Below are 14,309 nucleotides of genomic sequence, written 5' to 3' on the forward strand. Positions count from 1 at the left end.
AACATAAAGTTTGTGAATTGGTCTTCCACGAGCGTTCCATGGCAATTTGATGGCCCAATTCAAATAACGTGTAATAAACAATTGAGTTGTTCAGCCCATGAGCGTGTACATGGCATTTAACTGACCCAACTAATTAACGAATTATCGAATCAATGGAGTTTTTTGGACCATGAGCGTTACATGGCATTTAACCGACTCAACTAAATATCGAATCAACGAATCAAATATAAGTAGTTGGTGTATCTCGGGAACCACCCCGGACGACACGTTCCAACCAAAAATCAAATCAAAAATGGTTTAAGAAATGAATAGTTAGAGTGCCCATGGAATTCCATGGATTTTTACCCAACTAAGCATTTAAAATAATTTAAAAACACAATTTGGAAGTATAACTGTTAGCCGGTTATGTTTACCACGCAACCGTTTAGCCGATTACGGGTACCACTTAAAGTTATGGTTGTACGAAATTTGTCATACCCCCATGCTTCAAGGTGAAAGAGCAAAACACAGGAATTCTTAAGGAATTTCCCATAATAAAATATAATCTACCAAAAATTAAGAGGATTTAAAAAATATTTTGAAAGTTGAGGCATAACCTCGGAATTTGTGTGTGTGTGTAACAAATAAACATGGTAAATACAATTTAAATAATTAATCTAAGCAAGCTGTAAACAATTTATTAATTAGCACATAAGGAAGTTCAGATAAGCACGTATAGGGTTCCTAACATATGTCTAGGACCATTTCTAACGACCTATCTTATAACCTTCGGTTCTGATACCAATCTGTCACACCCCAACCTAAGGCGAAAATGCCGGGGCGTGATCCGATTGCTCACAGCTCGAAGATACTATCAGAAATATAAATGACAATATCTAATTAATTATTTTGTTCAAATAATACACAATAATCAAATACAATGAAACAATTTCAAATAAATAAATACAATTGTTTAAATTCAAGTTTGTCTTCAATATGACCCTAAGGTCTTTCTAAGTGTCCATCCTTCAACTCAGGCAACCTGCATATGCGTAGAAAATGGAGTTTTGTCAACAAACATGTTGAGTGAGATGATCACCAATTTTGACACAACAAATAGTTATATAATAAATAAATAATAAATGATAAGTGTTAAATGCGCAAACCAATCTATGTGGTAATAATCAATCAAACTGTGACATTCGTCAATTTCGGGTCTCGTTTGTATTCGTTTTTGTATTTGTTTATTATGTAAACCGGCCCGATTTGTAAACCGAAGCTTATGTTATAATCAAAATAATTGATTTATGTTACAATATTGTTTCACACTTGTTGGGTCTTGAAAACATCCTATTTTTATTTTTATTTATTTATTTATTATTTATTTATTTATTTATTTTTTTGTTGTTTTGTGTTTTTGTCTTGATCAATTTTGCATGAAAACTCTTGTGTCTCACACCCATATTTGACCACCAACATTACCCTATATATACACCACCTTTCCTCTTCATTTTCCCTTGCTACAACTCAAAAAAAAAAAAAAAAAACTCTCTCAAACATTAAAGATTCAAGGTTATCTTCTTAAGTGTTCTTGAAGGATTTTGGTCTTTCATCTTAATTAGTTTATATAACCTTATTAATACTTGTTTATGGTTGTGCAACATATATATAATATACACCCCTTGTTTACCTTTGGTAGTTACTTCTCCGATTCCGGTCGGTGAGGTTTCGGACCCCATAAGGCAAGGCTTTATGGAGGACTTCGTGTCCTTGATATATATACATCTATATAACTTGTTCATACATATTAATCTTGCTTATTTTATTTTGTTGGTCATGTTTACAAGTTCCATGGTTATGGGTTTTTAAGAGTCTATGCTTCGGTTTAACCGTAAATAGCTCTAAACCGTAAACCGAACTTTGTTACTAGTTTTGTTTGTTTAAACATACTTAGTGTTAGATCTAAGTTTCTAAAATCATTTTTACAAATTCTATGGTTATGGGTTTGTAGAATCTTACCTCGGTCTTAACCCGAAACATGATCCGAACCGAAAACCGAACTTTTGTTTAAAGACTTTATTGTTAACTTTTGGTATTTTTTATTTGTACATTATTATACAAGTTATTTAGTGTTTGGACATGTGGAAACCATCTATGAACTTGTTGTAAGATGGAAACCGAACCAAACCGATTCTTACTGGCTTAAGACACACAAGTGTGTTTTTTTTAGCCATCAAGACTTGTATATTTCTTTAAAAATAGTTACAAATTAATTTTTAAATATTTTCTTAAGTACTTGGAAATGTTGGATCCAACTTGATCTCATAACAAAGTTTGGACCGACAAAACCGAACACTCGCTTAACGTGCGTAGTTAGTTCTAAAACAATGGAACTACATACTTGGTTAAGTCTTATTAAATTTTATTGAGTTATCTCATAACATTCAATATTTTGGAAAGTTGACTTTGTGTTTGACCAATTATCAAGACCCGAACCGACAACCCGAACACTCGATAAAAAAAAAACCCGTTTTAGTATCTTTATTCCAAAGGGATTTGCATTCTTGCATTTTACCCACCTTATTACTTAACATAGGTTGAGTAAATATTAAGGTTAGATACTTTAACCCGGTTTTGAGCAAACTTACATTTTTAAAGGGTTATTATTATAAATTCTTAAATAGTCACATTTTAAACCTTGAACTTTAATTATTTGCATTTCTCAACATTTATTTTGTTTAAAGACCTTCAAGACAACCTTTCTAAATTCAAGACTTCTTTTCTTTTTAGGCATTGTGCGTTAAACTCGTCGTTCCGACAAATCTCCAAATTATCATATTTCAAGTTTACTACTTGAAGGTGAGTACTTCATACCCCATTTTCCATCTTTTATTTTGGGGGTGACATTTCATACTTATTCAACAAAATGCTTTATATTTGAATCTTAAACCACAAACGTAGTTGTATACTTTACCTAAATAATTGCTCGATTTGGTGTTCTATGCTTATATGCCTATGTGTTTATCGCTTTTGGTTGGTGGAACTATAAAATCCTAGACTATTTGGCATCCCCTTATAGCAAGGTGTCGTTAACGTAATGCAATTAACGATAACTATAAAATCCTAGACTATTTGGCATCCCCTTATAGCTAGGTGTCGCTAATGTGTTTAGCGATATCTATTTATCCAAATTACCACTTTTATTTATCATTTCGTATGCAAGTTTTGTGGCTATCTTTATTATATACTAATATGATAAACTTATGAATTGCTCACCGACCTTTGTGTTGACAAACTTTATTTTATGAAATGTTGCAGGTTTGCATCTTGGTTGATTTATGATTGTGAAGAAAACGACATCAAAGACCTTAGGATATTAGTAAAAATGAACAATATCAATTTGCCATATTTTGTGATATCTTGTTCATGGTTATTTTATGGATAATTGTTATGTGACATTTTCGAAGTTGTGAAATGAAATGAGTTTATTAAATACTGTCACTTTAATTAGTGTCATGTGCTTATGGACAATCGTTACACCTCGGCATGTTCCGCCGCCTTTGGTCGGGGTGTGACACAAACCTTAAGAAACCAAAACCAAGTTGTACTCGTGTGTCAATGAATCGTTGCCAAGCGAATCAGGCATTGATTACAATGACTAAATTGTCGGTTTACCTTCGCCAAGCGAATCGGGCTCCGGTTACTAAGACGGTCGTATGATCAAACTAATGAGAACCCTATACAAGGGGATATGTTGGACCTATCCGAATGTTATCAAGTAAACAATTAAACATGTAGCAATTAGCAAATAACATTCAACTAATATTCACACAATAATTATGTTTGCGATTTTGAGTATATATCTAGAATAGAAAATATGAGTAAGTACGCATATGTCCCCAAAACGTTAGAAAACAATGTATAAAAAGGGGAATGATCAAACTCACCTTAGATTAAAGGCAAGTGAATATAACTATGAATAAACGAGTAAGGTTTAAGCGAGTCGTCCACTAACGCGTCATACAAGATTAATGATCAAAACTGAAACTTTGTGAGATGAAACTATAAATAAAAAAGAACTTCATGCCGCTGGAATCAATCCAAACAGATGAGTAGTGTTTTGGTTAAAAATCGAGCTAAGGATCAATGAACCAAATTCATATGTGAGGATTGGTGTAAAAATGAACAGAATAACCAAAGTAACGATTATAGGTAATGAACACAAAGATTTGTACGAGGAAAAGCCCTTGGTAACTAGTATCCCGCCGGCACAAAAACCTCAGGTAGTGAAAACTATCACTACCAATTATATTGAGCTTAAATAGATTACAAATGGTGGAACAATAGCTGATTGTGATTACATGGTATCTTTACTAAGAATTCTAAGTGTGCTTGAGTGTTGTGTATCGTGTTTGATCAGCTAAGGTTCAGTATATATATACAAGTAAGTTATAATGGCTAGTAACTACTTATGCTATAATCCCAGCCACGTTTATTTACTTTTTCAACTTGAACGTTTTTGAAGCGTGGACGAGAAGGGAAGACTGAGTAAAACACTTCGTCCGTAATAGTAGGAATTCTGGTGAGCACGTGTTATACCTGTAAAAAATAGATTAGAATATGACTGAAATTGACTGTTGAGGATCCTTGAACCACAAAGGATCCTTAGTCCCGTTAATTGTTGCTAATGATACTTGATTTCCGAGGATCAAAGATCCTGGTCCCAACAATTGCCCCCAAACATGATAGGTGTGAATGAGGTACAGCTGTTATGTTTATCTCAATGCATATTTGAATCGGACCGTTAGCGATAAAGTGACGTGACTGTCGCCTGCAAACGCATCATTATCCCTAATAAATAGGTTTTCAAGCCTTATAATTTCTTCTTTATCATATCCACCCACTTATTCTGGCGATAACGATCCTCAGGTATTCTTCTTTCTTACTCTTTTCTTTCTTCTGCTTTTCCTCATCCCTTCGTTACAATGCCCAAAAGGAACCAGAAAGCGTCCTTTAGTTTGAACCCTAAGGACATAGGTCCCGTTCTTCAAAGCCAGCATCTTCTCAAAGACCTGGTTTCGGAGATCTGTAAATTCACCAATGAAGAAATCCAAAGAATCTCCAACTGCTTCCCCGAAGGAATAGTATTCAGAACGTATAATCCTCGATTAAAGAGCGACTGTGTTTCTTCTGACTGGGTCTGCTTTCCCGCACTCCCATTTCTTCTTGGATTCTCCTATCCGTTCCCTGACCTGACCTCTACTTTCTTCTGCTTCACCGGCCTCAGCCATATCCAGGTGATGCCGATGATGTGGAGGACTTTGCATACACTCGAGAGGTTGATTGCAGAACAGGATTTAGATTTCAATCTACCAGCCCTTTCTCACCTCTACAGCCTCGTTACCCATGGTTCCAGCAGGTTTCTCTTCAAAAGCAAACCTTTTCAGCCTTTACCAATCAACAAGACTACCCACAACGATCAAAGTTGGAGGAACCAGTTCTTTTTCGTTCTAAGAGACAATATTCCAAAGGGGAATTTGTTACCGACTCGCTGGATCCTGAAGGGTAGGGTAGTGGATCCTGAGGATAGAGGATCCTAGTATTTCTGATTGGCTAACTGTGGGTTTGTTGTTTCTTATGCAGTGTCCAACTTCTCAGAACTCGCCACCGACCAGGAGGGTATTAAGAAGGCGAAAGTATTCCTGTCATTGGATCCCTTCGACAAGACATTCAAGGCTGCTATTGAAAAAGCGAACGATTCAGACGAAAGGATCGCCAGTTCCTCGGAAACAATGTCAAGTAAGTTAGAATAAATTTATTGATTACTGATAAAAATAAAGAAAAGCGTTGAACTATAGAAAACTTATCTTTTTTCGGACAGGTGCACAAAAATCATCATCCAAAACATCCAAGAACTTGTTGGGTCAATTCCAGTTGGAAGACGTTGACAGCCTCATCTCTTCCCGTTCCTCTGAGAAAAGACCTATGAAAGGTTCCAGCCTTGCTCCTACAAAAACTATGACTACCAGCTCCAAGGCCAACATGAAAAGAAAGAGGGGCCCTGACGTGGAAGTCCACAGTGCCCAGGACATATTTGATCAGCTCTCGGAAGTAAGGATCCTTTACCCTTAGCCATCTACATTTCAATTGTGTCTTTAAGTCGCATACGTCTTGCAAGCAGTGGCCAACTTCAAGGCTTTGTATGATGAAAATGTTGCCATCACGGAGAGGGAACTCGTCAAATACCGTGCTGGGATATCCTTGAAGGACAAGCTGATCATGGAGTTGTAGATTGAAAAGGGGACCCTAGAGGATAAGCTGGCTCTTGCAGACACCCGGGCTCAAGAACAAGTGGTCGAGGTTACCGAACAGGCTAAGGTGTGGGCCAGCAAAGCGGCATTAACGGCTAGGATAAAGATGGCCGCCGAAGCTGAGGATCCTAACTTCGACAGGTCCACTTGGAATGTAGCTATGTGGGAGAAGGCCTTAGCTGGTTTTGGTGAAGAGAGCGAGGATGTAGGGGCTGCAAAGAGGATCGAGGATGCTGGAACGAGTGGAGTCAAAGATGACGTGTTGGAGGTCAAGGAGGCTGGTGATGGTGAAGGTGATGCGGCTAAGGAGTAGCTGGTGTAATGGGTAATGACGGATATGAAGACAAGGCCAGAGCCCATTTTTTATGATGTTTTAATGGTTTTTGTTTATGGTTTGTATGGACAATGGTAGTAGCAATCCTTAGGATCCGTGATCCATAAGACAATTTTCAAAGGTGCTTAGGGAGGAGGGATCCTTAGCTTTATGGGGATGAAAACCGCCTTTGTCTTTTAAATTTCTACAAGAACTTTGATGTAGTTTGATTCGGGTGGATGGTCCACGTTTTGCTGGTGAAGGCCGGATCGCCTTTTTATCTTGCATATTATAATATAACTCTTTTGATTTTTGCTTTATAACCTGTGTCACTAGGATAGAGGATTCTCAATCCTTAGAACTTTTTTCTTTAAGATATTTTCCTGTCAAAACAAATCATCCAAAGAGGGTATAATAAATAGAAAAGCTGGATTAAATTCCAACCATCTTGGGGACAAGCCCAGCAAATTGTGGGGACAAGTCTAATAAAACGTGGGGACAAGCCCAACAAATCGTGGGGACAAGCCCAATTAATCGTGGGGATAAGCCCAAAACGTGGGGACAAGCCCAATAAAACGTGGGGACAAGCCCAATTAATCGTGGGGACAAGCCCAGCAAATACGGGCGAGAGCCGATCCTTGGTGTTGGCCCAATTTAGCGCGGTGACGAGCCTAACCCGGCGTTGACCTTAACTTGTGTATATGGTACGTCTACCATTTAATTCCTAGGATCCAAGATATGATTTTTAGCCATGAAATTGTCAGCCACGTATAGTGCACTGGTCCCACAGCCTCCAATTATACCTGGATAATCGTGCGCTCCAGGCGAGGGTGTAGAAACCTTAATTCGGGAGATAAGGTGAAGACCTTATAAACCTGGAGACAAGGCCGATTAAACTTAGGAGAGAGTTGGCCAACCCGTTTTTTCCACTTGAGGGCCCTATTGCTCGGGATTTCTGCAACTTGACACATTTGACAAGGCAATAATATAATGTGAAAATCAATATAAAGTAAAATTTTACCAAGTATCAGATTGAAGCGATTGATTAGGATCAGGATCCTGATCAATAAAAATACTTGTTTAGATGAATTGCATTCCAAGCCCTTGGGAGCATGTCACATTCCATATTCACCAAACGATATGCCCCCTTTCCTGCTTCAGCTTCAATTAGATAAGGACCCTCCCATTTGGGTGCCAGCTTCCCGTCGGAGGGATTAGTTGTGTTTTGGAACGCCTTTCGAAGGACTAAGTCTCCAACCTCAAATCTTCTAATTCTGATATTCTTGTTGTAAGCACTAGCCATCTTTTGTTGGTAGGCTGCCATCCTGAATCTTGCCTGATCTCTAAGTTCTTCCACAGTATCTAGATCTTGGACAAGATTCTCGTTATTTCTTTGAGGATTATGGATGCTTGTTCTGGCTGTTGGGTACACCATTTCAGTGGGAATCACTGCCTCAGCTCCAAAGACTAATGAGAATGGTGTTTGTCCCGTGGCATTCTTCGTAGTTGTCCTATCTGCCCATAGCACATAGGGTAGTTCCTCAGCCCATTTTCCTTTCTTTGCTCCAAGCTTTTTCTTTAGGTTGTTGATGATGACTTTGTTGTTTGATTCTGCTTGGCCGTTTGCTTGTGGATGGACTAGAGTTGAAGTGATCATCTTGATTCCCCAGCTGTCACAAAAGTTAGTAGTTCTTTTCCCAATAAATTGGGAACCATTATCACAAATAATTTTGGAAGGAATTCCAAATCTAGTTATAATGTTACGTTTGATAAAGGATATAACTTCCTTTTCCCTAACTTGAGGGAAAGCCTCGGCTTCGATCCATTTAGAGAAGTAGTCTGTCATTGCTAACATGAAGACTTTTCCTCCTGGAGCTATAGGGAGTTTACCCACTATGTCCATTCCCTATTTCATGAATGGCCACGAAGAGACAATAGGGTATAAGGGTTCTGCCGGTTGATGTAGAATATTGCCATGCCTCTGACAAGCATCGCACTTCCTAAAATATTCCATAGCATCCTTCTTCATTGTAGGCCAGAAGTACTCGGTTCTTAGAATCCTCGAGAATAACGCTCTACCCCCTGTATGGTTGCCACAATATCCTTCATGGAAATCCTTCAGTACTTCTTGGATCTCGGATCCTTCGATGCATCTTAAATATGGACTTGCAAGGGATTTCTTATATAGCATATTATGTATAATAGTATATTGCGATACCTTGGCCCTAAAGGCTTTGGAGTTCTCTTCTTTCGAGATTTCTCCATCTTTAATATACTTCAATATCGGAAGGATCCAGGATGAATGATCAAGAAAATGATCCTTAGGATCCGTGTGTAGGCTACCGTCTATCTCCATTGCTTGGTATTCCTCAATTGCAGGGGATAGGACGTGGATGATAGGAATTTTATGTTCTCTGGGAGCTTCAAAACCGAAGCCAGGTTTGCTAAGGTGTCGGCTCCAGCATTTTCTTCTCTTGGTACCTGCGTAATTGTACAATAATCGAAGGATCCTGCAAGATCCTTTACTATATCTTAATATTTAATTAGTTTCTCACCTTTGACTGCATATGAGCCATTAAAGTGATTAGCAATTAACAATGAATCTACAAAAATTTGAAGATACTTGATTTTCATACCTTTGGCTAGTTGTATACCTGCGATAAGTGCCTCATATTCTGCCTCGTTGTTAGTGGCTTGGAATTCACAAGCTATCGAATGGGGTAGTATGTCCCCCTGTGGCGATTTCAGTAGTATTCCCAATCATGTTCTTTTAACATTTGAGGCTCCATCAGTGAAGAGTGTCCAAGGATCCTCGGCCTCTTCAAGCTGTTGAACTTCAAGATTGGCTTGTTCTTCTATGTCACTACTGAAATCATGCACAAAGTCTGCTAGTGCCTGCGACTTAATTGCATTTCTAGGCTCATATTGTATATCATATGCACTTAATTTTACAGCCCACTTGGCCATTCTACCCGACATTTCTGGTTTTCTAAGAACATTTTTTATGGGATAATTTGTTTTAACAATAATACTATGTGTTTCAAAGAATTTCTTAACTTGGTTGAGGCCATAATCAAAGCAAGAATAAGTTTTTCTAGATGAGAGTACCTGGACTCGGCGTCGAGGAGACTTTTACTTACATAATAAATGGGATGTTGATTACCTTCTTGATCTTTTACCAAGACTGCACTCAAGGCGGTGAGTGAAACGGCTAGATAGAGGATCAATGGTTCTCCATCTAAAGGTTTCATCAAAGCTGGTGCTGAGGATAAATAATCCTTCAGAGCGGTGAGAGCAGCTTCATGTTTCTCCGTCCATTTAAATTTCTTGTTTTTCCTCAGGATGTCATAAAAAATCTTTACATCTTTCCGAGGATTTTGATATGAACCTGTTAAGTGCTGCTACCCTTCCCGTTATCTTTGTACCTCTTTGACATTTGTTGGGGACCTGAGGTTTAAGATGGCTTTGATTTGCTCTGGACTCGCCTCTATCCCCCTTTTGGTTACCAAATATCCTAAGAATTTTCCGGCTTTGACACCAAATACACATTTATCCGGGTTTAGCTTCATGTTGTATTTATCAAGGATGTCAAATGCCACTTCCAGATCTTTAAGGTGATCCTCTGCCTTCTTTGATTTTACCACCATGTCGTCGATGTAGACTTCCATGGTATCTCCCAATTGTTCCTTGAACATCATATTGACTAGTCTTTGATATGTAGCACCTGCATTTCTAAGACCAAACGGCATAGCAATATAACAGTATATGCCCGTAGGGGTTATAAACGTTGTATCCTATTGATCAGATGGTTCCATCTGGATTTGTTGAAATCCTGAGGAAGCATCCATAAAGGTCAACATTTCATGCCCTGTGGTAGCATCCACCATGGAGTCAATGTGGGGAAGAGGGAAAGGATCCTTGGGACATGCCTTATTTAAGTCAGTAAAGTCGACACATACCCTCCACTTTCCATTTTTCTTTTGAACTACAACCACATTGGCTAACCATTTTGGATATTTTACTTCTCTAATCATACCTGCCTTTAGTAGTTTCTGTACCTCTTCTTGAATGATCGCATTTCTCTCTGGTGCAAATTTCCTTTTTTTTTATGAATGGGCCTGAAAGAGGGATCAATGCCAAGTTTATGGGTTATAACATCTTTAGAAATACCTGTCATGTCTTCGTGCTTCCATGCAAAGGTTGACTTTCTTCGTTTTAGGAAGGATACTAGATCCTTCTCAATAGATTCTTGTATTTCAATGCCTATCAGGACTTTGCTGTTAGGATCCTCAGGATACAAGACCACTTCTTTAGAGTCTTGTTCCCCAGTTTCCATGACATTTCTCCTTGTTTTCTGTGATTGCTATGCTTCTCTCAACTTTTTTGTAGACTTCAATGAGGAAGTGTAACAATCCTTAGTGTCTTGCTGATCACTTTAGATATTCGCTATTCCCCATGGGGTAGGTAGCTTCACGCATTGATGGTAAGTGGAGAGGACCGCCTTCATCTCGTGTATCCATGGCCTGCTAAGAATAACATTGCAACAAGACAAAGAATCGATAACACAAAATTTTTGAATAAAATTTACTCCCTCTATATATATGGGTAGTTTGATGTCCCCCAATGTATTCTTTGTTTCCCCACTGAATCCTACAAGGACCGAGGATCATGGGACAATTTCCGCCTGCGGGATATTCATCCTTCGAAGGACTTCTAGTTGGATGATGTTAACTGAACTTCCTCCATCAATAAGTAACTTGCGTACATAATGGTTAGAAATAAACAAAGTAATGACTAAACCGTCATGATGAGGATCCTGGACATTGACTCGATCATCCTCATCAAATGAGATAATTCTTTGCTCGGCTGTTGTAGAAGTCTTGATTGGCCTCTCACCACTCTCCAATTTGCACTCTTTGGCGTACTTCTTTGCAGCCAAGTAGGAAGTTTCGCATATATCGGATCCTCCAGAGATCATGTTGATAACTTGAGCGTCTGAGTGAGGTGGAGCAGCCTTTTCCGGAACTGGTTCAGGATCCTGATTCCTGGGATTTTTTCTTCCGAACAGTTCCTTAAGGTGACCCTTGCTGAGGAGGTAGCTTATCTCCTTTCTCAAGGCTATGCAATCTTCTGTCATATGGCCGAAGTCTTCGTGAAAGGCACACCATTTCGATTTGTCTTTGGGGAGCGGTGCCTTCTCATTTTTTCTTGGCCATCTTGCTTTGTCGCCCAAGCTCCTAACAGCAAGCATCACTCCTCCCACATCTACGGAGAAGCAATAATCAGATATTCTTGGACAATCTTCATCGTCTTCCTCCTCTTCTACAGTATTGATCTTCTGGCCATTTGGTCTATTGTATGGCTTAGAGTTGTTGTTCCTGAAGTAGGGTCCTTGCTTCTTGTCTTGAGACTCCTTTTTCACCGGAGTGCTTAGTTGATCTTGTATTCTTTGATCCTCCTTTAACCTGATGAATCTTAAAGCTCTATTTCGCACTTCATCTAAATTCCTGCAAGGGGTCATCACAAGATCTTGATAAAATGGAGAGTCCTTTTGTAACCCCATTTTGAATGCCTCAACAGCTGTCGGGACATCCAAATTTGGAATTTCCAAAGCCTCTCTTCCAAACCTTGTAAGGAACTGCCTGAGAGGTTCCTCACGAGGTTGGACAACTCTATATAAATCACTAGTTAATTCTTCGAAAGATCTACTGCATGAAAATTGACTATTAAATATATTGATTAAATGAGAGAACGAAGTAATAGAATAAGGAGGAAGACTTAGCAGCCATTTAAGGGCGAATCCAGTGAGGGTCGAGCCAAAGCCTTTACATAAGCAGGCTTCCTTCAATCTATCTGGGATTGGATTAATTTCCATCCTTTCACGATATAAGGCTACATGTTCCTCAGGATCCGTGGATCCGTCATATAGTTTCATACTGGGAACAGTGAAGCGTTTCGGTATCTCGGCATCGCAAATTGGTGGAGCAAACCTGGATGTATTGTGGCTCCCTACAGGTACTTCGGGGATAGGTTTGATGACTCCAGGCACACTCGATATCATATCCTTGAGCTTCTATAGCTCACGGGCTATGGTTTGGTTGATCCAAGTATCCTGCATATTAGTATGGTTAGTGCCAAAAGACGGATTATCATAAAGGTTACCTTTTACGTGATCAAAAGATCTAGCTCCATAGCTACGTCCGGGATATATTGTTTCGGCATCAGCAGTTGGTCCAGCAGGAGCAGTAGTTTGCATGGGTATGAAATCGCCTTCATGGACCTCCAATGGCTGGATCAGGGTTCCTTCAGGGTTTCCTTCCCGTAAGGATAATAGGATTCTGGATGCTGATGGATGATGGGTTCTGTTTGAAAGCCCAAGGATCCTGGTTGAAGGGTCGAGGATCCTTGAAGTTGGTGGGTGGAGGATCCTTGGTAAAATCCTGAGGGACCGGATTGGAAGGCCAAGGATCCTTGCAAATGGTGATTGGAGGACCTCAGGGGTTGACCTAATGATCCTTCTTGAAGGATAGATGATCCTTGCAAGTATTGGTCAGGGTATTTCTTCTGGAAGAGGTTCGAGGATCCTTGTTGAGGGTGAGAGTATGTTGGATACCTCTGGCCCGGGAAATCCGGAGTGCCAAAGTTAAGCATTTTTGGCATGATGGGGCTTGCGTCTTCAGCAGTCTTTTTAGTTCTCCTAATTTCCTCGATCTCATGTAGGATCCTCTGGTTAGTCTTGTTCTGCTACTCTATATAGCTCTTCATCTGTGAACACAAAACGGAAACATCATTGTTAGCAGTTACCGTTTGGGAGATGGTAGTGGATTTTGGTCCGGAAAAAACCGCAGTCTCCTTCTTCTGAGCGACAGTTATAGGCTTTTGTGACTTCGTAGAAATGGGTAGCAGTGGCAAAGTCACTTGAGCCGGGACACTCGAAGCAGCAGTTGTGGGAATAGCTTTTCCTTGAGAGGCCATTGAGTTACAACTTTGAGTGTAGGGATTGAATAAAAGTAAGAATTTCTGGGATTAAAGCACCAATGGCCCCACGGTGGGCGCCAAATTGTTTTGGTTAAAAATCGAGCTAAGGATCAATGAACCAAATTCGTATGTGAGGATTGGTGCAAAAATGAACAGAATAACCAAAGTAACGATTATTGGTAACGAACAAAAAAATTTTTACGAGGAAAAGCCCTTGGTAACTAGTATCCCGCCGGCACAAAAACCTCGGGTAGTGAAAACTATCACTACCAATTATATTGAGCTTAAATAGATTACAAATGGTGGAACAATAGCTGATCGTGATTACAGGGTATCTTTGCTAAGAATTCTAAGTGTGCTTGAGTGTTGTGTATCGTGTTTGATCAGCTAAGGTTCAGTATGTATATACAAGTAAGTTATAACGGCTAGTAACTACTTATGCTACAATCCCGGCCACGTTTACTTACTTCTTCAACTTGAACATTTTTGAAGCGTGGACGAGAAGGGAAGACTGAGTAAAACACTTCGTCCGTAATAGTAGGAATTCTGGTGAGCGCGTGTTATACCTGCAAAAAATAGATTAGAATATGACTGAAATTAACTGTTAAGGATCCTTGAACCACAAAGGATCCTTAGTCCCGCTGATTGTTGCTAATGATACTTGATTTCCTAGGATCAAAGATCCTGGTCCCAACAAGTAGAACTCTAGTTATGTTGAATTAAACATT

Source organism: Bidens hawaiensis, unplaced genomic scaffold (genome assembly GCF_021521415.1).
Source record: "Bidens hawaiensis isolate Kalapana, Puna unplaced genomic scaffold, B.hawaiensis_p1.1 tig00002525_1, whole genome shotgun sequence".
In the NCBI taxonomy this organism is placed as follows: Eukaryota; Viridiplantae; Streptophyta; class Magnoliopsida; order Asterales; family Asteraceae; genus Bidens; species Bidens hawaiensis.